Raw genomic sequence first — 424 nt, forward strand, 5'->3', positions numbered from 1 at the left:
ATACGTTTCGCCTAAGATAAATAAAATCCTACCGAGTGGTAAGCCAGCCTTCCACTCGGAGGCTTAGCTGCAGTCCAAGTACTCGCCTAAGATAAATAAAATCCTACCGAGTGGTAAGCCAGCCTTCCACTCAGAGGCTTAGCCGCAGTCCAAGAACTCGCCTAAGTACAAGTACAACATGTGTTCTGCAAGGAGACGAGGTGCAGGTCGACTGCTACCCTCTCCCTCCGAGCTGCGCAACCAATTCAAAAATCCTACCGAGTGGAGAGCAGACCTCCCACTCAGGGGCTTAGCTGCAGCCCAGTGCTCGCCTAAGTATCTGAAATCCTACCGAGTGGAGAGCAGACCTCCCACTCGGGGGCTTAGCTGCAGCCCAGTGCTCGCCTAAGTGTCTGAAATCCTACCGAGTGGAGAGCAGACCTCC

The sequence above is a fragment of the Triticum aestivum genome, chromosome 6B (assembly GCF_018294505.1).
Source record: "Triticum aestivum cultivar Chinese Spring chromosome 6B, IWGSC CS RefSeq v2.1, whole genome shotgun sequence".
Taxonomy (NCBI): Eukaryota; Viridiplantae; Streptophyta; class Magnoliopsida; order Poales; family Poaceae; genus Triticum; species Triticum aestivum.